The 26,225-nt window shown below is 45.0% G+C and overlaps 1 long non-coding RNA gene across 1 annotated transcript in view; it reads left to right on the top strand.

The window, feature by feature from the left end:
- LOC309525369 overlaps positions 1 to 23,411 on the top strand; it is a 202,092-nt gene extending 178,681 nt beyond the window's left edge. Inside the window, exons 2-3 of the long non-coding RNA XR_014216189.1 lie at positions 20,168 to 20,810; positions 22,294 to 23,411. This is a non-coding gene — a long non-coding RNA (uncharacterized lncRNA). The remainder of the gene's footprint in view (positions 1 to 20,167; positions 20,811 to 22,293) is intronic.
- The last annotated feature ends 2,814 nt before the right edge of the window (positions 23,412 to 26,225 follow it).

Raw genomic sequence — 26,225 nt, 5'->3', positions numbered from 1 at the left:
AGCCTTAGGCTAGCCTATACAGTCGTACCTCAGGTTAAGCGCTTAATTCGTTAAGGAGGTCCTTACTTAACCTGAAACTGTTCTTAACCTGAAGCACCACTTTAGCTAATGGGGCCTGCTGTTGCTGTTGCGCCGCCGGAGCACGATTTCTGTTCTCATCCTGAAGCAAAGTTCTTAACCTGAAGCACTATTTCTGGGTTAGCGGAGTCTGTAACCTGAAGCGTATGTAACATGAAACGTATGTAACCCGAGGTACCACTGTAGTTTCCATTTGAGAAGTTGGAAGCAGTTACTCTGCAACCCAGAGCCATCTACTGTACGTTGCCTTCTCTGACATAATTTGGACTGGGATCCTTGGGAAAACTGGAAAATTTTGCAGTGGCAGCACATCCAGGTGAGGTATAAGTGGGGAAATGCAAATTTGAGGCTTTTGGAGGAAGCCAAGACTCTAGTGAAGACCACTAATGGAATATCGATTGGCCTGGGAGAGGAGCGGCTAACCTTTGACCCTTGAGATATTGCTAGACTCCTATTACTATTGGCCATGCTGTCTTGGGGTGATGGGAGTTGGAGTTCAGCAACATCTGGAGGGCTACAGGTTCCTCATCCCTTGTACAGCTGTTATAGGTCAGCAAAGCAAAAAACGAACTCTTGTCAACCCGCGAAAGACTTTGGAAGAGTGACTTGAATTTTACATCCAGGTGCCACTTGGGATGGTTCGATGCATACAAAGCGTTCCCATCTGAACTTGTGGTGCTCTTTGTTGTGCGAGGAAGGCTTTGTCTTTAAAGTTCTACCAGTTCAAAGATTTAGAGTGTCAGCCTTTTATGCTGCCTTTTTATTTGCATGTGCTGCTGGCGGGCTGCCTTGGGAGTCATCTTCGTGGCAGCTGCCCACATTCATGATTCAGCATGAGAGTCACTACCTCCCTCGGCTTGGCAGCCTGCAGTCATCCCTATCAGCCACAGGTAGGGACTGGGGGGAAACTGCCAATGTTGGTTTCTCTGAGTTTTCTCGTTTTGTCATTCTTCAGTTCAGTTTGCTCCATTTCTGCACCAGTTCATCATTTTTTAAGTAAGGAAAAAGAAACACCCACCAGCATTTTAATGTACAGTTCCCAGATATGTAGAATGTGAATGTGTGTTTTGATTTGTTTAGCTTATTTGCTGCTTTTAATTTTTTGAAAGTTTTAAATAGGTTTTAATGTCAGTTTGCATCTCTTAGTGCAGAAAGTATTGATCTGATGTGTAGAGATCTTTCCGATTCTAATTAATTCAAGAGGGTTCTGGAAGCTTCTCTGTGTGAAAGAAACAAGCAGAAGGTTCCTGATGTTTGGGTTATAGCTTCAGAGAAGCTGAGGACAGCAGGTTTAAACCGGTTCTCTTACCTCTTCTGTCAAGGTCATGCGGACCATAAAAGTGCCAATCCTGAATGTATTGGACTTGTGACCATTATGCTCATTTGCCTTCAATAGCAGTAAAGCTCGGCTGGATGAAATATAATTGCCTCAGGTCTATTTTTTGGGAATCCTGCAATGTGTTTTAAGTTTTTACTTTGCTAACTGTACATCCGAGTTCTGCTCTGGATCAATATTGAGTAGAATTCCATGACTTTTAACTCTTTTTAATTGGTCACTTAATTGTGTTATTCTCTTTGAGTTTTTTTGTTTTTGTTTTTACAATCAAGTGGTTATGAAATAAATAAATTTCTTATACCCATTTATTTTACCAAACAAGTGTATGGTTGTTGTTTTTTTTGCAAGCAATTTCCCCAAATAGAATGCATTTTCTGTGTTATTTTCACCAGTATCTGAATTTTAATGTCCATCCCCCCCCCCCGATAGATGCCTTTTAAAAAACCAAATTTCGAGGGGTTTGGAAAACTATTGCAAAATTTGGAGAAGTGTGAATTTCCTGACATTTGGTTATATTGTTTTAGGCACTTCCAGTTGTACAGTTGGGGAGCGAACCAGCTGGTCTAAAAGTAGAATGTATGTGTTGCAGTAACACATCTGGACACTCTTATTGAGGCACCCAGATGTGCGCTTAGGAGCTGGACTCCTGTGTACTAGACCCACGTTTTGCAATGAGGGTCAAAAGAGGAGAAAGGTCTTTCCGGTAGCTCATTCTCAGTTGCCCTCCTGAAGCATCTGTGGTTCAGCAGTGAAAAAAGAAGCAAAGATTTTTCCCATCTGCCTTGCTTTTTAGGGCTTGGTTTTGTAACACTGTGGAGTCACAACGGTCTCATTAAGGTTGGAGAGGTGGCTCCAGCATAATTTACTACTTTCAGTAGATAAACTGAGGGGCTTTTATCAGATCAAAATGTAAATTCAGCTTGACAGAAGAATGCTCAGTGAGAATGCACATACTTAATTGAAACAAAAAGAGCCTCAATTAAAAAATCCCCCCCAAAATAAACTGTAGCAATTTGGTTTCAATGCCCATAGAGACTGAAAATCTATGGTGAGAACTGTTTGTATTTAGCATGCACCCATCTTGAATGGTGCAATTGTGAGAATGTGGCTCCTGGAACAATCTAAAACTCAGTTTTCAGTTCTTTTGAAAATCAATTTCCCAATCCTTCTAGATGCAGAAATAAGCTTGGAACAAAATACATGTGCTATGCCTGATCCAATCTCAGAAACCAAACTGTTTTAAGGGTTAGGTTGAAAACCTTGTGACTTTAACTTTTCTACCTGCTGCCCTGTGATCCCACATCACTATTTCATTGGTATGCATTGGTCTGCTTGCGATTTATCACCAGAGGAAATCTTCTCGGCGCAGAGTTGCAAGTAATCCTTATTAAGATGGAGGATTTTGATGCTCAGTTGTGATGCAGAGCCAATTACTTTCTGGAGTTTGCTTGGCAAGCATTAAACTCCGGTAGTATTACAGTGCTATGCGAGGTTATATAACAGAGACATTAGTTGGAGATCTGTGGAACAAGAGGTGGGATTTTATACTTCAGTGGGTCTGAGGCTGATTTTTGACATCTCCTCCAGTTGTTTAGACAAGTTCATTAGAACCAATGCACAGGTTTACAGATAAGTGTTTTAAATAATGCCTTTTTTAAGAAAAGGGAAAACAGACTTTTGTACTTTGAGAACGATTTCTTAACAAGGCAAAAATCCTTGCCTAATCTGTTTTGGGACATTCAAGAAAGAGAATGCAACTTGAGCGATCTCAGACTGTGTACAAGCCATACATTTAAAGTACAGTGGTACCTTGGGTTACATATGCTTCAGGTTACACACTCCGCTAACCCAGAAATATTACCTCAGGTTAAGAACTTTGCTTCAGGATGAGAACAGAAATCATGCTCCAGCGGCGCGGCAGCAGCGGGAGGCCCCATTAGCTAAAGTGGTGCTTCAGGTTAAGAACAGTTTCAGGTTAAGAACAGACCTCCAGAATAAATTAAGTTCTTAACCCGAGGTACCACTGTACAGGATTCCCACCAAAGCATAATGGGAACTGGAGTTTACCCCCTTGCAGAGCTACAGTTCTCAGCAGCACCTGGTTCCCAAGATTCTTTGGGGGATGTCATGTGATTTAAGCGTAAGCTGTGAATGCAGCCTTAGTTACTGTAGTATAAGTGCAAGGAAATCAGATCTCTAGGGAGACAGTGAGCTCCCGGGGGTGTTGAAGGGGCTCCAAATGAATCTTGCTGAGGTTACATACATGTACACACACAAACATGTAACATTGATTACATGGTTGTTTTTTCTATTTTTTAAATTATTGATTAAAAATTTACATATCTATACAAACATTATATGCTATCTCTTTACATATGAAGAAAAAGAAAATGATGTAGAGAATAGAAATTTTTTTTAAGGAACAAAAAAGAGGAAAATAAAAAAATGAAGAAACAACAAAGATACAAAGTGAAAAATAAATCAAAAGAGGAAAAGAAAAGACAACATTATTTACACAATAAAAGTGTTTGACACAATCCTTCCCATCCTTCTCATTATGCTGTAATATAAACATTCTTTTTAAACACAGATTTGTATTGTATATACTTTCTACTTTGTATATATTCCTCTAATCGCTTTCTTTACAAATATCACTCAACGTCTGCTAATATGGAATTATTTGTACAATTGTACAGATTAGAATACCAATGAAAAACAACCATGTAAATTAATATTTTAGACCATTATAACCGCTTAGAGGTTTTTTGATCTAGGAAGTGGCATATAAATTTCGGTCATTTATATAAATAGAACAAATCAAGTGATTGACAGGTGTGCAACCTGCCCGTCAAGCCTGGCGTATGTGGGAGAAGGGATGGAATGGCCAGCTTCTCCCCCCTGTGTATGTCATTGAGTTTTCAGGCCAAAGTACCTGCCTCTTTCTCTCAGCATCCGCCATTTTGAAAAAGGCTGAGAAGCTGTGAATAGAGTAGAAAGGAATTCCAGAGCTTGATCTCTTGTAAATGTAATCCTGCCCACCCGCCCAGAGCAAACAGCCCTAAAAGGTTATGAACTGGATGCAGACCCACATATAAGATTACCTCCCAACGAAGGCCCTTAGGGGCCATTCATATGCCATGAATAAAACATTCTTTGTGTGGAGGTTCTGAAGATAGTTCTCCCTTTGACGTTCTGCTCTGTCAAAAAGAGGAACGCCTGGGACCGAAAAGCATTTTGAACTCTAGACGCTTTTAATCTGTGCACACTGGAAGCAAAACATGAATTAGTGATATGAAAATTTATATTGATGAAGAAAAAGAAAAGACCTGGGGGAAAGAAATCAATATAGTTTGATGAAACATAGCACTGTGCTCGCTTACCAGGATAAATAGAAATTCTGCGGCAAGGTGTCGTTGTTCTGTTGTAGTGTATAATTCATACTAAGGCATCTGAGCCTTTACAACTTCACTTCGGGGGTCTGAGGAAACGTTATTTATGCGACTGAAGGTGTCTCCCTGTTATGGAGAGTTATGGCAGCTTTCGGCCTCCAGTGATTCAGAGATGTGCTTAAGGTCAGAGGGGACCTTTGTCATTTTAGTACATGGATCCTTAGACAGATCTTGCCTCCTCCTAGAAAGCCAGCCAGCTGCCATGTAAGCTGTGTGTGCTCCTCAAGACAGAAGTCAGTTAACGTCTCCCACAAAATGCTTTATCCTAGGCCCATCCTACCCATCAGAAACTTCATCCGCATCCTGAGCTGATATGTAGAGGAAGAAGAAGAGTTTGGATTTGATATCCCGCTTTATCACTACCCGAAGGAGTCTCAAAGCGGCTCACAATCTCCTTTCCTTTCCTCCCCCACAACAAACACTCTGTGAGGTGAGTGGGGCTGAGAGACTTCAGAGAAGTATGACTGGCCCAAGGTCACCCAGCAGCTGCATGTGGAGGAGCGGGGAAGCGAACCCAGTTCACCAGATTACGAGTCTACCGCTCTTAACCACTACACCACACTGGTGTACACCACACACCATAAGTGTTACGGTCCGGTTTACGGGCGGTTGAAGTCCTGGCGGAGGACGTCAGGACCGGGGGCAAGACGGCGGGGTGGGAGCAGGAACGAGAGTCTGGAAGCCAGGAGTCTGGAAGTCAAGGGTCAGTGAACCGGGAGTCAAGAAGCCAAGGGTCCGAGGATCAGGAAGTGTGTTGCTGTGGCAAAGAGCCAAAGGGAAATGCTGAGCTTATATCCCTTCCCGGCTCTTGCCACCAGGTGCTGTGAGTTACCAATTGGCCTCACCTGTGTGGCCACACCTTGCCTCTTGAGAACCAACTCAGGAGAGCCCCAGTCTTGCGAAGCCCTACTGGTCACAGGGCCTGGCTCCCCCCCCCACACTCCTGACAGTAAGAGCCCCAGGGTAGGCACTCTTCGCAGGCAAAGATTCATGATGTTCATTTTGGGGAGAGCAAGAACCACCTGTCTGCAGTGTCCTGAGCAAAGCAGAATGTCTTCAAACATTTCCTTTCAGGTCTGTGAAAGGCAGCTGTACATTTAAGCCAGGGGTCGCCAATGTGGTACCTCCCAGATGTTCTTGAATTTCAGTTCCCATCAGCCATAGCCAGCCTGGTCAATGGTCAGGGGTGACAGCAGTTGCAGTCCCAATAAGGAGTTGTACCATGCTGGTTGCCGCAGATTTAAGCAATTGCGCTTTTGCCTAATAAACTTTTTGCTGGGGCTGGATGAAATTTGTAAGCATAGCATCTCCTTCTGAGTGGATAAAAATCTGCACAATTTCAGGCAAGTAGGTGCTGGGGAGCTAGTGTGTGTGTGTGTGTGTGTGTGTGTGTGTGAGAGAGAGAGAGAGAGAGAGAGAGAGAGAGAGAGAGAGAGCGCCAGTGTGGTGTAGTGGTTAAGAGCGGTAGACTCGTAATCTGGTGTACCGGGTTCGCTTCCCCGCTCCTCCACATGCAGCTGCTGGGTGACCTTGGGCCAGTCACATTTCTCTGAAGTCTCTCAGCCCCACTCACCTCACAGCGTGTTTGTTGTGGGGGAGGAAGGGAAAGGAGAATGTTAGCTGCTTTGAGACTCCTTCAGGTAGTGATAAAGCGGGATATCAAATCCAAACTCTTCTTCTTCTTCTTCAAAATTAACCTCCTGGGCAAAGGTAACATTCACATTTATTGCTCTATCCATTTTTGCTTTGCCTCTGGCGCTGCCCAACATAGAATGCAGCCCCTCGAAGTCTGCCCTAATGGGACCGTGCCTCTTGTTCCAAAAACAGCCCCCATTCCTGTACTAGAGGCATGCCCTTCTGACTCTGGAGTGTGAACGCACCTGTCTCTTAATAAAAGTCTTATGAGGTGTCATTTGTAAGAACTTCAGCCAAGGAATTTGAATGGCCCTCCCAGTGTTGCTGAACTGCAATCTCCCCCAACCATTGGCTGTGCTGGTAGCCTTCATAACATAGCAAAATCCGGTGCCCCACAGCTGCCCCACCCTTGGCTTAAGCAAAGTATCTGCCTCAAGTTGCCTATTCTGATGAGAGCAACAATTGCAAGTGGATATAACTTAAGAAGCTGAAAACTATGAGGAATAATAAATGCAGCCATCATTGTGTCCAAGGGCAGGGAGACAGTGGCCAGTCTTATTCCTTGGCCATCAATCATTATATGTATCCTGACAACGTTCATTGAGTTAACTACTGGCGATGAGTGATGCCACTCGATGCTGATCTTCTGCACCCAACCAGCTATATTTTATAAAGTTGAGCCAAGTTGCCTTCATGTAATGGGAAAACCGTTGTCCAAAGCAGGCACCATATCCGCTTCCTTGATATGAATTAATGAACACTGTGGATTATTAACTTGACGCTTAGGATCTTTGGTGGCTTACCGTCGATAATAATGTGGGTAATGAAAATCATTAGTAATATAATTTTCTTCTTCAGTTTCCTCCAATATCTCACCCAGCTTGTCAGCATCTTTGGGCTATAGGACATCTCCTACTCTATTATTCCAGTTGATTTATGGAGATGAGCTTCATCTTTTTTGATCAGCCTCTAGACCATTTGCTCGGATTTCTTTTTACCTCTCCACGTAGCACAGCTTTTGTGTGAGAGAGATAAAATGTCAGTCGACTGCCCACACAGAGAGACCACATAACACCGGTCTTGAAAGATCTACATTGGCTCCCAGTACATTTCCAAGCACAGTTCAAAGTGTTGGTGCTGACCTTTAAAGCCTTAAATGGCCTCGGTCCTGTATACCTGAAGGAGCGTCTCCACCCCCATCGTTCTGCCCGGACACTGAGGTGCAGCGCCGAGGGCCTTCTGGCGGTTCCCTCACTGTGAGAAGCCAAGTTACAAGGAACCAGGCAGAGGGCCTTTTTGGTAGTGGCGCCCGCCCTGTGGAACGCCCTCCCATCAGATGTCAAAGAGAAGACAACTACCAGACTTTTAGAAGAAATCCGAAGGCAGCCCTGTTTAGGGAAGCTTTTAATGTTTAACAGACCATTGTATTTTAATATTTTGTTGGAAGCCACCCAGAGTGGCTGGGGAAACCCAGCCAGATGGGTGGGGTATGTATGTATGTATAAATAAATAAATAAATAAATAGTCCCTGGGAAGCCCTAAAAGCAGGACCTGATTGCAACACTCTGCTCGCTTGCAATTCTCAGCATCTGGTATTCAGAGGCACAATGCCCCCGGCAGTCAAGGAAGAACATAGCCATCATGACTAGTAACCATAGATCATCGTCTCCAAGGGTGGAGCGAATGAGAGAAGTCCAACACGCCAGTCCTCTTTTGTGAGGCTGTAGAAAGATCTGCAGCTGGTTCCTCATCAACAGTGGAGAGGGCACAGGGGAGGACTAGGTAGGCTTTTGGTCTGATCCATCCCATCAGAACAGTTCTTATGTGGTCAGTTACAGAGCCACAGTCCCCCACTGCATCCGCCCCCCATATACCCCTGGACAGTGGTACAAACTGCCTCAGCCTGGAGCTGGTGTTATCTCCTCCTATCGTTTCAAAAGGAAGGGAGATGGTACAAGAATGGGGTTGGGGGAAACCTGGAAATGAGCGTAAGACTACTGCTCCACCCTCACTTCTGCCCTGTTACCATGAGCCCCACAGGGTATAGGAACAGGTGTCTACTGACACCTGGCTCCCTCACCTCTCTGGATTGCAGCCTTAAGATACATTCATGTGTTCACATATGAAGGGGGAAGAGATGAACACCTGGCTCATGGGTAGGGAATCTGTGGCCTTCCCAGATTTTGCTGGACTACAACTTCCATCATCCATAACCATTGGCCAGGCTGGTTGGGGTTGATGGGAACTGGAGTGCAACAACATCTAGAAGGCCACACGTCCCCCCCAACCCTGTCTGAGACAGAGCAAGGAACCTGGTTAGTAAGTGCATTTGCCAAGGAAGGGCCCTTAATGCAGAATTTGGCTGGGTTTTTTTTGGTTTTCACAGTCTTTTCAGCAGCAGTGGTGCTTCATGGCAGAATGCTTTGGGGCAGCACTGATGGGTTCAGAGGGCTTCACTTCGGTTGTGCAGCAACTTACACAAGACCAGCTGTAGTTAGTTTCTGTGGCATCGTCTCATCAGGTTCTGCGTTGCTCCTTGTAGAATTCAGCACAGAGTAAACATGGGGAGAGAACAAGACTTAGCTGGCTCTGCCTCTCATTGGCTTCACCTAGTGCAGGGATCTTTGAGCACCAACTACCTCTGGTGCCGCAGGTGGGTTTCTCCACCCACCCTCAATAACCTGCTATAGCTTTTGCTTTTTCAAAGGCAATGCTTTGACACACGAGTTTTTGAGGCCAGTTGCTGTAGCTCTGGAAATTAAATGATAAGATCAACTAGAAATGTGCTTTTAGCAATGGTCCACTAACTCTAACAGGGTGAAAATGTTTCTTCTGTTACATTTGGCTTAATTAGGGCACAGTGTGGTATTAGAGCAGAACGCTGCGTGCATCAGGAAAGCTGAAGAACACCAAATCAACTCATGAGAGAGGGGGTTTCCACACCGCACGGAGGCTATCTTGCAGCTAGTGTGGTGACATTCCCCCCCCATGGTTTCCCCCCATCCCCTATTCTCCACCAGTGGAAAGCCCAGGAGAGGGTTGCCCAGGAGAAATCCTTTGACAGCTAAGGGATTTTATGGGAACTGCCTCCTTTGCTGAATTTATACTGTTTTGTTCCATTTGGAACTGTTTTGATTTTTAAACATTATTATTATTATTATTATTATTATTATTATTATTATTATTATTATTATTATTTTGTTGTTGTTGTTGTTGTTGTTGTTGTTAGAATCATAGAGTTGGAAGAGATCACAAGGGCCATCGAGTCCAACCCCCTGCCAAGCAGGGAACACCATCAGAGCACTCCTGACATATGGTTGTCAAGCCTCTGCTTAAAGACCTCCAAAGAAGGAGACTCCACCACACTCCTTGGCTCCTTGTTGTTGTTGTTGTTGTTGTTGTTGTTGTTGTTGTTGTTGTTGTTGTTGTTGTCATGCTTTGGTTTTGTCATGGTATATAATATTGTTGTAATCCGCCTTGCAATGAGTGAAGGATGAGTAAGAAACTGCAAAAATAAGTACAGTGGTACCTCAGGTTACATACGCTACAGGTTGCATACGCTTCAGGTTACAGACTCTGCTAACCCAGAAATATTACCTCGGGTTAAGAACTTTGCTTCAGGATAAGAACAGAAATCGTGTAGCGGTGGCGCAGCAGCAGCAGGAGGCCCCATTAGCTAAAGTGGTGCTTCAGGTTAAGAACAGTTTCAGGTTCAGAACAGACCTCCAGAACGAATTAACTTCTTAACCCAAGGTACCACTGTAAGCAAATTGTACAAATGAATAAATGAAATTGATGAGAAATGAAATTGTTTTCAGAAATTATCAAAGGGGGGAGAAAATGTCATGGGTGGTGTGCAGGTTTGTGTGCGTGCTTATTTGACTTTTGAGGTGGCTTAGGAATGTTTTCGAGAGAGTTTTTCATGCAAATAGATCATATACAAAACTGACTGAGAGGAGTTGCAGCAGAAGGTGCAGGAGGATGAGCGGCAGAAAAGCAACTGGAATTTGGTGTGAATAAGTGAAAAGTACATCAGAAGCAAATGATGCTAATTAGAGATACAGAACGTTGGGCTCAAAGTTAGCTGGAGGCTGTCGTGGGTATTTGGCTGCAAACATCCATTCAGAGCAATGCACATGTCAACAAGAGCAAAAGGAAAGAGAAATGCTGTGAGCTACCAGGGAAGGAAAAGAGAGCAATTTGGGGGGAAACTGACTACACAAAGCAGTGCTGTATCATTTTCTTACAACAGTGTGTAAAGCTGGGATGGGTGTAAGGAGAAGCAGCGAAAACCTTACCAAACCTAGACTAAAACACTATAGGGTTAAATCAGTTTGCCTTGAGGGCCAGGTTTTTACCCAGCCTGTGGGTCCCCCGATGGCCATTTTTGGACTATATCATATTCAAGTCTGCTTTCAGTTCTGTGATTTTATACTATTCCCTGCATATAAGAATTTTCAAAAATGCCATTATAGTTTTTAATTGCCAGCTCTTCCTGTCCAGTTCTGATCAAACTCATTTCAGGACATGGTAGAAATGGTCAACCCATTCCACCACTCACCACTCATCAGCCTTAGCCAGCATGGCCAGTGGCCCAGGCAGTTCAGGAAAATTTGTAAGGCCACAGCTTCCACAAATTTGATTTAAAAGAACAGGCAGCTTCTCGGAGAAGGTGGGGTAAAAGGAGTTTTGGGCCACCCAATAATTAATTTATTATTATTATTATTATTATTATTATTATTATTATTATTATTATTATTATTATTATTATTATCCAGTGTTAACAAGGCCCCAGCAGGCTTCAGCGTGCTGCTGAAGCAACAGCTCTCCCCAAATGAGTCCTAGCTAGCACTGGCTGCTGTGAGCTCTCCAAGGTACTGACACTCTGCTGCACACAGAACTACTCACCCACCAACCACAACAGGGATGTGGAGCCTCCAGCTTGTGGACCACATGTGTGCCACCAAGCCTCCTCTGGTGTCCAGGGTCAAAGGGATTAGCATGCGATGGGCTTTGTGAGCCTTCCTGCACTCACCACCGGCAGGAGGGGAGCGAAGTGGAGAAAGTCTTTCTCCCCTTGGTCCTCCCTGCTGCTGCTGCTGCTGCTGCTGCTGCTGCTGCTGTGAGAAGTGCAAAAGAGAAAACAGACTTTTTACACATGGGTGGAACAATTAATGTTAGTTTTCCCTTTGTGCAGAAGGTTAGTTTCTACACACACAACCCCGCTCTATCCTTTGTCTGGACTAGCAATAGTAATTACATTGGTTGTTGTTGTTGTTGTTGAGTCGTTTAGTCGTGTCCGACTCTTCGTGACCCCATGGACCAGAGCACGCCAGGCATTCCTGTCTTCCACTGCCTCCCGCAGTTTGGTCAAACTCATGCTGGTAGCTTCGAGAACACTGTCCAACCATCTCGTCCTCCGTCGTCCCCTTCTCCTTGTGCCCTCAATCTTTCCCAACATCAGGGTCTTTTCCAGGGAGTCTTCTCTTCTCATGAGGTGGCCAAAGTACTGGAGCCTCAGCTTCACGATCTGTCCTTCCAGTGAGCACTCAGGGCTGATTTCCTTCAGAATGGATAGGTTTGATCTTCTTGCAGTCCACGGGACTCTCAAGAGTCTCCTCCAGCACCACAATTCAAAAGCATCAATTCTTTGGTGATCAGCCTTCTTTATGGTCCAGATCTCAGTGGTACCATTACAGTGGTAGCTCAGGTTACATACGCTTCAGGTTACAGACTCTGCTAACCCAGAAATATTACTTCGGGTAAAGAACTTTGCTTCAGGATAAGAACAGAAATTGTGCTCCAGCAGCGTGGCGGCAGCAGGAGGCCCCATTAGCTAAAGTGGTGCTTCAGGTTAAGAACAGTTTCAGGTTAAGAACGGACCTCCAGAACGAATTAAGTACTTAACCCGAGGTACCACTGTATTAGAGTTCCAAGACCCATTCCAGCCGGGCAAAAACACTTGGGGTTCAAAGCAGGACCAGTGAGGGACGTGGCCTGGAGAGAGGGGGTGTGGCCTGGAGAGGGGCATGGCATAGGGATAGCCATCTACAGAGGCCTGGAGGGCTGCATTCAGCTCCTGGGCCTAAGGTTCCCCACCCCTGCCCCAAAGCAAGAGTCCTACAGTCTGAAATGCCATGAAATGACCTCAGAACTGTACACATGCATCACTTTATTCACTCCTGGACTCAATGTTTATGGCCTCCTGGTCACTTCCAAACTTGCAAACTCCAAGTGCAACGTTATAATGCTCTAAGCAAAGTCTGCTATATTTATTAGCAAGGAAAGAATAAAATATTTACAGGCTTCCAAAGCAACGTGCGTAGGACTTCGGTAGCCAAAGCGATAAAGGATTCATGGAGGTGAGAGCGGTCACCCAAAGGCCACCGCTGACACCAGCCTTCCAGCCTCCCAATGGAGGTGCCAGTGACCCCTGATCCATCCCATCTACAAAAGGGAACAAGTTCCAGTTAATTGACTCATTTCTTCTCCTGGAGTTAAGTAACAGGATGCTGACCTTCTGCACCGAAGGACTTTGCTTGTTCATTTGTGGCCGTGACAAAATTGCCGGTATCGATAACTGTCTTGTGGCATTAATAATGAAGTGTTTGAAACCGCATAGATGATTTGGATTAATCAAAGGGAGGAGAGCAAAAGCCTCAGAAGGGGAGGAGGAAAGCAGAGATGAGGGAATCCAAATGAGAGATCCGAGTAAGGGGCGAGGGAATGAAGGGACATCATTACTTTGGGTCAATCAAGAATTTTTGTAACTCGGATTGGGAAACTGCACCTGCAAAACATTTCACACTCTTTTTAAACAGCCGCGACTGGTGTCTTATCAGGACTGAAAGGGTGTAATGCAGAGTGGCCAACAGCAGGGGGAGCCAGAGCCAATGGCAGGCATAGCCAACTTGTTCTAGTTTTGCCTCCATCCTTATTCTTGCTGAGTTCTACAAGGGCAACAACTGAGACTAAGGAGGAGGAATCTGACAGCCAGGGCCACCCTCTCGACTGGGTATGAGGAAGGAGGCAGGCAGGTGGGGGCTGGTGAGAGCAGACTGTGATTGGTGGGGCAGTGCGCCATTTGCCCCAATGGACTGTGTGATCCACTCCATGGGAGATACTCAAGCACATGCTGGGGAGAACAAAGGGGAAAACCACACACAGGGTGTCTCTCCTTCTGTACCTCCGCCACTTAATAATTTCTTCACTCATATCCCTACATTGGCTCTCAGTACACTTCCGAGAACAATTCAAAGTGTTGGTGCTGACCCTTAAAGCCCTAAACATCCTCAGTCCAGTATACCTGAAGGAGCGTCTCCATCCCATCGTTCTACCCAGACACTGAGGTCCAGCGCCGAGGGCCTTCTGGCAGTTCCCTCATTGCGAGAAGCCAAGTTACAAGGAACCAGGCAGAGGGCCTTCTTGGTAGTGGCACCCGCCCTGTGGAATGCCCTCCCACCAGATGTCAAAGAGAACAACAACTACCAGACTTTTAGAAGACATCTGAAGGCAGCCCTGTTTAGGGAGGCTTTTAATGTTTAATGCATTACTGTATTTTAATATTTTGTTGGAAGCAGCCCAGAGTAGCTGGAGAAGCCCAGCCAGATGGGTGGGGTATAAATAAAAATATTATTATTATTATTTATTATATTAGCAGCCAGCTTTTCAGCTGTTGCTAGCTCCAAAAGCACCTTACAGTTAAAATCCATACAGATGTACAATGTGTTTTATTGTGCTGGGAGCTGCCCAGGGTGACTGGTGCCACCCAGTCAGTGGCCTATACATAATAAAATTATTATTATTATTATTGATTAAGTATACATCTCAACTTCCAAAATCCGATGTTCTCTGGAAGTTATATAATGAAGGTGCTGGACACAGCTCTGTGGGGAGGGAGTTCCACAGCTTAGGGGGCCACCACAAAGAATGCCCTCTCCTGTGCAATGGGACAACCAAGATGGCACCCTCTGCAGTTCTGTATGTTATTTGCACTAATAAATGCATTCTTATACACATTTCACATCAGTCCACATTTATTTGCTGGAGAAGTGTGTTGCAAAATTCTGAAAAGTACAAATTTTGAAGAGCGGCTGGCTACATTTCAGCTAATGTATTGTTTTGGAAAGCGTGTATGAGGTAAATGTGAACTGCACCAAATTTCTCTCCGATTCCCAACCCTGGGATATTAAAAAGCACCAGGGGCTGCAGTTTTCAGGAGGCCTTCTTTCCTGTTGCTGCTCCTCCTGGCGCCTGCCTCTCTGTCTCCTCCTTGAGCGACTCACATTAGTATTCCAAACCATTAAACACGGGCGCAGGCACATTGAGGTGGGCAAACCTTTGCTCATCCTGATTTGCGTTTTCTCCAGACATTCTGACAATTGTTTTTTTATGCACTGTGTAAACCAAAGTAAATGTGTGGGAAAGGCTAAGTGCCTTTAGTAGCTCTGAATATTTCAGGTGCTTCATCTCTCCTCGCGCAACGGTCCATAACAGCCTTTTAAGAGCTCCATTCAAGGGCGTGTATTGGAAGCTCTCCTGGATGGGAAGAGCACTTTAAAACACTTTCACAGGCTATCATGTAAATCCTTCCGAATTCACGCTTTATTGACCATAATGGTTCTATATAAATATTTTGTCCCTCTGCATCTTGTGTGGGCACTGAGCCATCTGCTGCAAACTCTTTCTAATAAACATTTCATACGTCTGTTATTTCTGGTTTACGGGTGGGAAAGGCGGGAGGGGGAGAGGCAAGTCCAACTGAAGCACTTTTCACAGCTCTGTGCCATTCCGCCAGCTGGTGTTAAAAACAGAGGTTCTCAGATCTATCAGGTTGACGTAGGCCGCACACACACCTTTAGAGCACATTCGAAGAACATTCTCTCCCTCAGAGAATTCTGGGAACTGTAGTTTGCTCCTCACAGAGTTACAATTCCCAGTAAACGTTAACAAACTATAGTGCCCAGAATTCTCTGAGAGGGAAAATGCGCATCCAGCGGTATATAGTGTTCATGCATTAGCATTGGGCAATACAGTCGTACCTTGGAAGTTGAACGGAATCCGTTCTGGATGTCCGTTGGACTTCCAAAACATTCGGAAACCAAGGCATGGCTTCTGATTGGCTGCAGGAAGCTGCTGCAGCCAATTGGGAGCCGTGGAAGCTGCATCAGACGTTCGGGTTCCAAAGAACGTTCGCAAACCAGAACACTCACTTCCGGGTTTGCTGCGTTTGGGAGCCAAAACGTTTGACTCGCAAGGCATTCGGGATCCAAGGTACAACTGTATATGGTTTTCAACACTGTGGTATATCACCAGCTAGACATCATGATATACCAATATATCAAAATGTCTGAAATAAGGATGGAGCTATGTAGAGGCATTGGCTGACTTCACGGTTTCCTCACATTGTGATTTTTGCATAGCACCCCCCCCCCCATGATTCACAATATATTGCCAGGTCAAAAATTATGAGACCGATATCACGATATGGATTTCAAAGCGGTTTTGGACAACATGTTGATATATCACCCAGTCCTAGTCTGCAGCCCTTTTTCGTGCTGTCCTTGAATCATGGAAATCAAAATAGCCTACTTGGTGATCTCAGGTGTTCTCTCATTCAGGCCGTGAATATTTCCTAAGCTTTCTAAGCAAGATGGCTGCCTGATGTGACCACAGACCACATCCTAGGGCAGGGGAGGGGAACTGGATTTGGGAAGTAGGAGGGGTCCAGATCTGACCTACAACCTGCAGGCCACTTTTGAGAGGTGGACAGGGCCCTCCCCAAGGAAAGGGCCATGGCTCAGTGGGAGCGTATGCTTTTCATACAAAATATCCCAGGTTCAACCCCAAATATCTCCAGAGAAGACTTGGAGAAACTCCATGTCTGAAACCCTGGAGATCTGCTGCCAGTCAGCACAAGTGAGCTAGATGGACCAATCGTCTGACTCTGTATAAGGCAGCTTCCTGTGTTCCTAAACCTTAAGGAACATAAGAAGCTGCTTTATTCTGAATCATATCATTGGTTCGTCCAATTACAGTATTGTCTACGATGGCTGGTAGCATCTTAAAAAGTAGAAACATCACCTTGCCAACAAAGGTCCGTATAGTTAAAGCTATGGTTTCCCCAGTAGTGATGTATGGAAGTGAGAGCTGGACCATAAAGAAGGCTGATCGCCGAAGAATGGATGCTTTTGAGTTATGGAGCTGGAGGAGACTCTTGAGAGTCCCATGGACTGCAAGAAGATCAAACCTATCCATTCTGAAGGAAATCAGCACTGAGTGCTCACTGGAAGGACAGATCCTGAAGCTGAGGCTCCAATACTTTGGCCACCTCATGAGAAGAGAGGACTCCCTGGAAAAGACCCTGATGCTGGGAAAGATGGAGGGCCCAAGGAGAAGGGGACGGCAGAGGACGAGATGGTTGGATAGTGTTCTCGAAGCTACCAACATGAGCCTGACCAAACTGAGGGGGGCAGTGGAAGACAGGAGTGCCTGGCGTGATCTGGGCCATGGGGTCACAAAGAGTCGGACACGACTAAACAACTAAACAACAACAACAACTACGATGGCTGGTTGTGGTTCTCCAGGGTTCTAGATTGGCAGATGGGGGGGGGGACTCTCAGTCCAATATGGAAGTGCTGGGGACTGAACCTGGGACCTCCTGCGTTCAAAGCACATGCTCTACCACTGAGCTACAACCAAACATAATGTGCTGTTGCTAGGAAAACACAATTCTCCCCACCCTGAGAAAAGAACAGCACAATGGGCTGCAGCAGCTCCGTCAGATCACTTTCAGCTCCCTGGAAAAAAACACACAAAAACCTCACAATGCTTGATTACTCAGTGCCAGAATAAACACAACCAAGTGTGTTGGGTTCATATATTGTTTTTGCTTTGCAAATCGAGTGGTAAAACTGCAGCCATGAATAAGTTGTCTGTAGTAAGGTTTTTTTTTTTGTTTTTTAAAAAATAATTCTAGTGCCATGGAAGCAGATGGCCTAATAAATATGCAGGGTTATTAAAAACAAACTACATATGCAAGATCAGAAGGAGGCCCACACTTCTTCCACGCTCTCGTCTTTCTCTCTGTCATTCATGCAAAATGTGACTGTCCTTGTTTTGTGTGCGAAAAAGTAATACAGTGGTACCTCGGGTTAAGTACTTAATTCGTTCTGGAGGTCCGTTCTTAACCTGAAACTGTTCTTAACCTGAAGCACCACTTAAGCTAATGGGGCCTCCTGGTGCTGCCGCACCGCTGGAGCACGATTTCTGTTCTCATCCTGAAGCAAAGTTCTTAACCCAAGGTACTATTTCTGGGTTAGCGGAGTCTGTAACCTGAAGCACATTTAACATGAGGTACCACTGTAGTTGCATATCTAACTAAAGCCTAATTTCCAAGTTGCTTTCAAAACGGGAAGGTCACCATGAAGTGAACGTCTTGCAAGGGTTGGGGATGATTCATTTGAACGAGGCCTCATGTTAGAAATTCATAGAACTATTGTAGTGTTGTGGTATCTTTCCACAGCCTGGGAAAATTGGTATGCATCAGATTGCAAGGCTGGGTGTGCACTTCTGATCTGTAGAGTCCAGACGTGGACCCTTCAACCCCAACAAACCAGAGAGGAGAAGAGAGGACTGCAATGGATTCTGTGCAGTTGGTACATCTCTCTTCTGGTAGTGAGGCTTAAGAGTGTACCAGGAGCGATGCTATCTGAAGCCCTATGTTCTCAGTAGTTTGCTCTCGTGTCTACCAGTCTCTACAGAAGCTATGAGCCAGCCTCAGCCTTGTTACCTGTGCCCCACATGTCCAAACAGGGTGATGTTCCAGAAGTGTTGTGCTTGCCTAGGTATGATTGCTTTTGCCTGGCTGCAATGTGTCTTTGAACTCCAATAATGCCTGTTGCTCCCCTAAGAAGGGTGTGTGAACCTGTGTGTAGAAACCAGACCACTGTACAAAGGGCAAAAATTGCATTGGTTGCTCTGCCAACTTTTGCCTCTGGCCCCCACCCACCATGGTAGAGCATGAGATTCTTAATCTCAGGGTTGTGGGTTCAATCCCTCCCTTGGGCAAAAGATTCCTACATTGCATAAGATTGGACTAGATGAGCCTTGTGGTCTCTTCCAGTTCTACAATTGTATGATACTTACGTATTCTGCTCTCTTTTGCAGAAACTTGAGCCTGCGAAAACTCTGGGTGCTCAGAAGAGTTCATGCCACTTTCTGGTTTCTTTGCTATGCTTGATATGTTTAGACCTGCTAGAAAGCTAGGAGGAGGGTGCCAGAAACATCTCAGCTCCTGCAATTCACGCCGCTAACAAGCAGGTTAAACTGGCGACGAGAAACCACAGGCATTTTAGCACTTTCACTAGCAGGGGAGTCTGGATGCAAAAGCTCCCACTTTGTGAGGGGTCCCGATTTGAAATAGCTTTTTTTAGCACTAACGAAAAGTTGGCTGTTGGAAGATGCTGTTTCTGTGAAATACCGGGGGGAAGTGGAAATTAGCAATTTGGGGGGAGAGAGACCTTTTATCTTTTTTAAAGTACAATGCCCTGTTTGGATTGTTTTGCTTTAAAGCCTGTTATAAAACAAATCAGCAGAGGAAAAGATTTTTCCTTCCCCTGGCGTTTTGCTTGAACTGTGAAAATCGCAGGTCAAGAGAAGCTTGTAAACATCATGGCAGTATATGTATAAAAGGCTCAGAAAACAATAGGGAATGATAACAAAGAACTCGGTGTGTTAGGTCTTAAGAATCTTGCCACCTTAAATCAATCGAATGAGTTGGCGGTCTTGAATTCTGCTGTTTTAACATTGGGGGTAGGTAGCATCTGTAACTGGTGTGAGCAGAAAGACAAAGCATAATGAAAGGGAAAAACGGAAAGTCCATAAAGAGAGCCCCATTGGCTGAACCTGGAGGTCTCCGGGTGAGGCAGTCAGAACAGTGTGTGGCAGCTGTGACAAAAATAGTGAATGTTAAGAATGAAAACAGAACGACCATAATGTTGTTATACAGATCCATGGTTGCTCCATCTCAAAAAGGATATTGTAAAGATAGGGGGAACGTGGAGGGCAACCCAGACGATCAAGGGGTTTGGCCAAATCTCCCCTGAGAAAAGGTTGCCACATTTGGAGAGTTTTAGTTTAGTAAAGGAGTAAATGGGGGAGATTAGAGTGATGTATACAATTATGCATAGTGTGAGGAAAGTAGAAGAGTTTGTATTTGATATCCTGCTTGCTGTGGGTTAAACTACAGAGCCTAGGACTTACCGATCCGAAGGTCGGCTGTTTGAATCCTCGTGACAGGGTGAGCTCCCGTTCCTCGGTCCCTGCTCCTGCCGACCTAGCAGTTCGAAAGCATGTCAAAGTGCAACTAGATAAATAGTTACCGCTCTGGCAGGAAGGTAAATGGCGTTTCCGTGCGCTGCTCTGGTTTGCCAGAAGCGGCTTAGTCATGCTGGCCACATGACCTGGAAGCTGTATGCCGGCTCCCTCAGCCAATAAAGCGAGATGAGCGCCGCAACCCCAGAGTCGGTCATGACTGGACCTAATGGTCAGGGGTCCCTTTACCTTTACGGAGTCTCAAAGTGGCTAACATTCTCCTTTCCCTTCCTCCCCCACAACAAACACTCTGCGAGGTGAGTGAGGCTGAGAGGCTTCAGAGAAGTGTGACTAGCCCAAGGTCACCCAGCAGCTGTATGTGGAGGAGCGGGGAAGCGAACCTGGTTCACCAGATTACGAGTCTACCGCTCTTGACCACTACACCACACTGGCTCTCAGTGATACGGAGAGGTTTTATTCCTTTCATAATACTAGAAATTTGGGGCCATGTGATGTAGCTCAGTTTTGGAAGACTCAGGACAGACACAATTAAATACCACTGTACAGTGCACAGTTAAACTATAGACCATGTGGTGATGTCCACCAACTTGGATAATATTAAATGGGACTAGTCAAATTCATAGTGGATTGAGCTATTGATAGCAACAAATCAATAATAGCTGTCTACCATGTCCGCTGCCAGAGACAGTCTGCCTTTGAATACCAGTTTCTGGGGAACATGAACTGGGAGATGCCGCTGCACTGGGGTCCTGCCTGGAGGCTTTCCATGAGCATCTGGTTGGCCAGATGATTGGACTTCATGGACCTATGGTCTGATGATCCACCAGAGCTCTTCTTCTGTTCTTCTAGCCTATATGGTCCAGCATTTTGTTTGTTTTTCACAGTGCACAGCTAGATGCCTCCAGGAAGCCCACTTGAATAAATGTGAGTTGGAATTGTGAGTTGGCATCAAACACCACTAGTCCATGTTATCAACTGTGAGTATGATTAGAAGTGGCAAGTTACCCAGAGTCCACATATGGCTGGGAGTGGTTATGAAGTTATGGTTAAAACTTTTTGAGCTTCTGGAAAGGCTTCTCAGGGCCTACAGATGGCTGCAGGGCAAAAGGGTGGTCAAAACTTTTCTTTGGCATTAGTAACCAATTGGTGTCGAAGAAAGATAGAAACTTTTTCATGTATGCTACTACAGCAGCAAGAATACTCGTCGCCAAACATCGGAAGACTCAAGATCTACCCACCTTGGAAGAATGGCAGATGAAGGTAATAGACTATATGACATTGGCTAAAATGACTGACAGAATCCGTGAACAGGGGAAAGAGACGGCGGACGAAGACTGGAAGAAATTTAAAACATATCTTAAGAAATATTACAAAATTAATGAATGCTAAAATGTTGAGGTTCTTGAAAAGGAGATTACAGCGACAAAAGACTAAGTAAATGAAAAGAACAAATAAGGAACTAAATTTGTTAAAAATTTAATTTAGGACTTGCTGATATTTTTTTTGGAATTGGGATGTAGAAAGGGGAGGTTTGGGGGAGTCAATGAAAAGAAGTTTATGAAAAAAGGAGATGAACTTATACATGTTTGTTTTGTCTTTTTATTTGTGTGTATTGTTTATAAAAAAAGTTGTAAAATCAATAAAAATTTTATATAAAAAAAACACAAAACTTTTCTTTCTGCTCTGGTCAGACCTCACCTGGAGTACTGTGTCCAGTTCTGGGCACCACAATTCAAGAAGGACACTGACAAACTGGAACGTGTCCAGAGGATGGCAACCCAAATGGTCAAAGGCCTGGAAACAATGCCTTATGAGGAACGGCTAAGGGAGCTGGGCATGTTTAGCCTGGAGAAGAGGAGGTTAAGGGGTGATATGATAGCCATGTTCAAATATATAAAAGGATGTCACATAGAGGAAGGAGAAAGGTTGTTTTCTGCTGCTCCAGAGAAGTGGACACGGAGCAATGGATCCAAACTACAAGAAAGAAGATTCCACCTAAACATTAGTAAGAACTTCCTGACAGTAAGAGCTGTTTGACAGTGGAATTTGCTGCCAAGGAGTGTGGTGGAGTCTCCTCCTTTGGAGGTCTTTAAGCAGAGGCTTGACAACCATATGTCAGGAGTGCTCTGATGGTGTTTCCTGCTTGGCAGGGGGTTGGACTCGATGGCCCTTCTATGACTTCCTTAGGTTAACTTTGCAGGGTCCATCAATTTATGGATTTGCTTTGTTCATTTTATTTATGACAGTCCTATCCACTCATGAAAGCTCTGAAATGCTGCTGCTTTGTCTACATCTTGTTTTATCATCTGCGCTTTGGAATTGCTCAAATATCCACTTTTTGTTATAGATTTTTGAACGGTAGCAAATTTGTGCTGGATTTGCTATTATTACGACAAGACGCTTCCATGGAGTTGGCTTCCATGGTGTTTTTAAGTAATCAAGTTTTGTCTTCCGTTCCAGCCCTTGAGTTTGAATGCTTTGATTTTCGGGAATTGGCTATTTCCCAGTTGTAAGCAGGCTTTGGAAATGGCTGAGTGTCCTTTGGAGAAGAAAATCAAACAAACCACCAAACGTTCTTTGCTGGACACTTCACTGAAGAAGCATTCACTTTCACACAGAGGACGAAAAGAATGCATTTTAAAAGTCCCACTAATTGTTGAGAAATAAAGAATGGTATGATTTTCTCATCTCTAGTCAATGGACTATGGCAGCCTGGTTTGCACATTTCCATCACCATGGGTGAAAACCTCAGTACTGTATGCGCTACATGCCACTCCAGCATGAGGCGCTGAGGAATTTTAATGTGTTATAACAGAGTGTCACAGAATTTTCTTAACTCCACATGATATTGTTGAGCAGAGAGATACAAAAAGACCAACACACCACAAACTAGTTTGGGTGGAGAACAGGAAGTGTATGCTATGACAGAGGTGACTAGTGCTTTATTGCAATGTATGTTCAAGAAAGATGACATCTGGTTCTGTAGATAAAAAAGACACTCCGTTAGGCCAATTCAGGTTCTTGGATCCAGTAAAAGTTGAGCTCCATGTGACTATTGTCATATTAGAGAGTTCTGGACATCAGTTTGCACTTAGTATTGTTCCATCAGCTTGGGCTACTGCATTTCCTTAAGGGCCCCATCCAACAAACTACTCTCTCTAACTTAGATAATACTGCAGCGTGTGCCAAGTTGTTCAAGCAGTATTTGTCGGAATGTGAACTGGCAACTCACACAACCTATTCTGTATTTTCATTGATGAATGGCTTCCGCTTTAAAGCATCTTCTGTGAATAATCCCATAAACAACTAGCTCCCCAAAAGACCTGAGATGGCAAAAACTCTGGCCTTGTTTTGGCAGACCATGCACTTGCCAATGAAAACTAGTCACGTCTACAACTCTTTCGAGGTCATCTGTGCAAATATGGGCAACAGGAGGGCAAGAGAGGATTCCCCCAAGTTGCAAAAAGTAATTTGGCAAACAGCTGAGTTTTTTTATTTTCTGTCATAATTCCACATGTGGAAGTTTGGACAAAATACGTTAGAAGGCACAGACTCCTGAGACTCTTAGATTTTTTTTTAAAATGCAAGTTTCTAGTCCTGTGGAAATGTATCAGAGATGTGTTCATTCCCTGCCTCACCCCTCATTTTGAAGGCAAGCCTGTGCTTCTGCCTCCAATCAAATAACTCTATCCATATACCTTCATACTGATGCCACAGCTTTTAAAATAACCCTCTGGCATTGCTCAGAACTCTGCCCTCAAAATAAAAATCCTTTCTTAGATGCAGGGGAAGAAAAATGCATTGACCAACATCAGCAAATTTCTAATTGTGGGTGACAAGGAGCTGCGCTGTACCCACATGGCATTTTATAGCTACTATGACTGGTTCTAGAAATGGCATGCATGTATATCTATGAGGTAACTTCCAGATGAGTCACTTGCCTATAACTATCCTATAACCAGGCCAGGCCCACTGATGCTTTGAGTGGTGGAAGCCCAGGAGGCGATGCCCACCTTGAGTCTGTCCAGCCGTCTCTGCCAGCAGTGGTTTCTGGTGAGTTATCACCGAAATCTCATGAGATCTCTCATGGAACATGAGAAATCTTGTGAGACTTGGCCAAGATCTCGCCGGAAAACCAGTGCCGCAGCTTTGTTGGCAGTACCTCTGCACGATGCAGGTAAGAGAAGTGTGGCACGAGGGTGGCAGCAGCAGGGCAGCAGAATTGTGGGGAGCAGCGCATTCCCATTTTGGTCCACATTACAAAACGAGACACGTCACCCCTGCCTGTAACCCTCAGTGCAGAGGTCAGCAATCTTTTTCAGTCGTGGGCTGGTCCACCGTCTCTCAGACCATGTGGTGGGCCGGACTATATTTTGAAAAAAGGAGAACGAATTCCTATGCCCCATGAATAACCCAGAGATGCATTTTAAATAAAAGCACACATTCTACTGATGTAAAAACACCAGGCAGCCCACACAAATAACCCAGAGATGAATTTTAAATAAAAGCACACACTCTGCTCATGTAAAAACATGGATTCCCGGACCGTCCGCGGGCCGGATTGAGAAGGCAATTTGGCCTTAGGTTGCCTACTCCTGCTTTAAGGTAAAGGTAAAGGGACCCCTGACCATTAGGTCCAGTCGTGGCCGACTCTGGGGTTGCAGCGCTCATCTCACTTTACTGGCCGAGGGAGCCGGCATACAGCTTCCGGGTCATGTGGCCAGCATGACTAAGCCACTTCTGGCAAACCAGAGCAGCACATGGAAACGCCATTTACCTTCCCGCCGGAGTGGTACCTATTTATCTACTTGCACTTTGACGTGCTTTCGAACTGCTAGGTTGGCAGGAGCAACGACCGAGCAACGGGAGCTCACCCCGTCACAGGGATTCGAACCGCCCTGTAGTTTAACCCACAGCGCCACCCGCGTCCCACTCCTGCCTTAGTCCCTCATGAATAATATGGCCATTGACACCCAGCCAAACAATCTTTCATGGAAGGAAAACTTGGGAGGGGGGCACCTGACCTCACAGCCGTATGAGATCGCCCCCTTACTCCTGCAGTGCTGGAGGAGGCTGACAGATGGTAACGTTTCAGATGCCCCTGGGCTGATGGAACGTCAGCAAAATGGCTGCACTGCAGAGAAATTGCTTGTAGGTGTTGTGCCAGGAAGAGCGGAAGTGGCCCATCCTGGGTGAATTCAGAAACTGTTTCAATTAGGCAAATGGCAAACATTTGGGAGGCAAGCATTTGTAAGATCCTTCTTACAAAAGGTGTGAGGTGGTGGGAGAAAGGAACGAAGCTGTCTCTCGAAGCCTGTTAGTTTAAGGGAGATTTGCCAACTTGTGCAGCTTGAAATGTGCAGAGGAGTCTATCACTCCTGACACATACAAGGAATATGCAGAATGGAACCAAAGGCCGTGATTGATGACCTTCTGTCAAGATATGCTGACTCCAGGCAGCGCTCTCCCAAGCTTGTTCTAATTCCTGCTGCTCCAGAGCACATCCGCGGCACATTAATGAGGCCTTATGAAAATGGATTGCGTTTCAAAACGCCAGTGTGATTATGGGCTCGCTTCCTGAAAACCTAGCCAGCTCCTTTTGATAGTTTCATTAGGCTGAATAGGGTACTAATAGTACTTAATATTTATATAGCACTATACCCTGAGTCCCTGGTTAATAGCTAGATTTCCCAGAGGATCACTTTTAAGAATGCGGTCAGGAACGGAGACCTCAGGCTTTACAATACTCCTGTGTTGCTGCTGGGTTGACAACTGTGGGGTATACCCTACTCCTAAGGGGGTTGGTTCCATTTGACCCAAAGAGCTCCTGTTGCTAAGCCCTGCCTTAAGTGCTCTTACACACACCATGCTGGTAACCTTTAACACACTACTACAGGGTAGACCACTATTTTATTTTTGCAGACAGGAAGCTGAAGCCAAGAGATTATTGCTTGCCTAAGTCTTCTAAGTGAAATTGTGGCTGATATTGGAACCACAAACATGTAGCTCATGTTCCTAACCGTTATGAGTTCCTGGGGGCTAAAACTCATGTGTGAGAGAGAGATCAACCCTCCCTTTTAAGACTTAAAAGCAACTGCTAGGAGGAAGCCTGGTTTGGATGACAGGCATCACGTTGGCGTAAGAGCCAATCTGCCAATTACTGCTTTTGACTTGAGCCCAAGGATTTGTATTTCAAAATTGGGGCATTTGCTTGTGCCATTGTTTCCTTAAGCCTGCAATACTGTGGGGTTGGTGTCAATAGTAGAGTCCAGGGCAAGCAATTGGAGATCAGAAGTGCCAAAATCAAGATGCTTGATGTAAAGTTGGCAAGAGGGTTCCATAAGCTGCCGTGTGGTGGAAGGAAGGAAAAACCTTAAGATTGCCTGGGTACT

The sequence above is a fragment of the Podarcis vaucheri genome, assembly GCF_965113315.1.
Source record: "Podarcis vaucheri genome assembly, chromosome: 2".
Classification (NCBI taxonomy): Eukaryota; Metazoa; Chordata; class Lepidosauria; order Squamata; family Lacertidae; genus Podarcis; species Podarcis vaucheri.
Note: the sequence above shows the minus strand (reverse complement) of the source record. Positions and strands in the feature narration are given on the sequence as shown.